Source organism: Nicrophorus vespilloides, unplaced genomic scaffold, assembly GCF_001412225.1.
Source record: "Nicrophorus vespilloides isolate i.1.1-1 unplaced genomic scaffold, Nicve_v1.0, whole genome shotgun sequence".
NCBI classification, from domain to species: Eukaryota; Metazoa; Arthropoda; class Insecta; order Coleoptera; family Silphidae; genus Nicrophorus; species Nicrophorus vespilloides.
In genome coordinates, this window is record NW_017097294.1 from 20,951 (window position 1) to 23,020 (window position 2,070).

Here is a 2,070-nt window from a genome sequence, read left to right on the forward strand (position 1 = left end):
TATTTTTTTTGTGTGCGTAACGAATGTCTCTTGAAAGGGATTGTTAATAATTTCAAATTAATAACTGAAATATTTTATCATAAACTTTTAATTATTTTTAATTAAAACTAATATCTTTGTAGAATAATTATTTTAACTGATGAAAAAAGCAAGGAAAAAAAAGTATATGAATAATTATTTTAATGAGGAAGAAATAGAAAATGAAAGGCATTTCATTGAAACGTTCGGGCTCTTTGGTGAATAAAGAAATCGTGGAACAAAAGCTGATAATTGCTTTATAATTGCAATATGGAATGAATTGGGAAACGGGCGAGTGAAGTACGTGCTGATTCAACGTCATTAACATCATCATCATCAATAATGTACAGAAAAAAAACTATAAAGTCTTCAGTGATTTTCCTATAGCTACTTAATTCGTGCTCGAGAATTTTGGCAGAAACGCGATCAATTATCTAACCTTCCTCTTGAAACATCTGCGTGCGATGTATCAAGGCCACCGTGTTATGCAAATAATTAAGAATTAAAATATTTTTTTTATGCAAGATATTTTGGGTATCGAACGGTAATTCCCCATAAACACCGGGAATTCCGATAATCCATCTGTTAAACGACAATCAAATAAACAAATAAAGTTTTGTTTTATTATGATTTTGTGTTTACAATTTGCGTAATGTCACGTAGAACAAAAACTATTGTGCTTCTGAAAATGCTCTTTGTCGTCGCTTTAATTAATTCTGTGAAAGTGCAGAGTGCCGTTCGTGTGACGGGGCTTCAAAAGCTATCGCTTTTGAATTTGGCGCCGTTTCAGGAGAGCTAATTAATAATTCCGTGTCGCCGGAATCGTCACCGGAAATAATTAGACGAATGCGACTTCCTGTCAACTGCACTAGATTGAAAGGGGATGCCTTTGATCCGGGAATGTGCAGCAACAGTTGACTCATATTTTGCATACAGCTTTTTATACAACTTTTTTTCTCTCTATGTTTTCAACTTAGAGCAGATTTGCAAAATTACAAAGGCCATAGTTTTGTCTTTAATACGCTTATTTAATTATCTAATTAACATGTATAGTTCTCGAGTACTTTAATAAAACGTGAAGACTTTAATCTAAAAATCGTTATATCATTTTTAATTAACAGTACATAAAGCAGTAATATCCTCAAGATATGACCTTTTCTGATGTAATCTTAAAATGTACATAAATGTTTAGGGTTTTTCAAATATTCTGCATAATGCAAAAAAATCAAAAGTTCTAATTAAAACATGATTTCAGAACACAAAAGAAACAATTGCAAAGATGTTTCTTTTTCACAAAACAAGTTATCTGTCAGTTGGAAAAATCAATTTCAGCTATTGCCTTGAAATGCAAGTTTACGGTTTCCATGGATACGTTTTTTTTTCAGTAATGGAGAGAAAACAAGCGGACAGGTGTCTAGATGCGATCGCAATCGTGTTGAACAATTGAATTAAACGGTGCGCGAATATAAAATTAATTACTTTTGCAACTAGTTTCTTCCACTTCTTCGGAATTCGGCCATCCGGAAATCAATATCTGTTGCTGCAAGTTCCACATACCCTCAAGGGCATCATAAATGCCACTTTTCTCCATCTCTCTAGGTCCTTCGCACGTCCAGAATCTTTCCACCCTCTGCATCACTTTTTCTATTTTTACCTCCCCGCACGTCTCCTTCCTTCACTTTTTTTTTATTTCTCTACGTTGTTGCCCATCCCACGTTAAGTTTTTCCTCGTGCACTGAAAACTCCGGTCCGCCTCTGAAAACTCCTGACGTGACTCCAAGAGTTTCTGTAATAAATTATCCAGGACGTCCTCGTTTCATCTACCAAAAAAATATATATATAAAAAAAGAAATAAACCTTCGCCACTAGGCTAAGGACGACGTCGGCGAATAACAACAAGGACGTAGAAGAAGAAAAAAGAACAGAACATTCATGTAAAACTCATCCCATTTGCATGTTTATATGAAAATATTGCAAGTTTGTTTTTTTTTTAAGCGTCGAAGATAAATTGGCTGTAAATGTTCAAAATTTCCGGTGAAAACATGTGCAGTG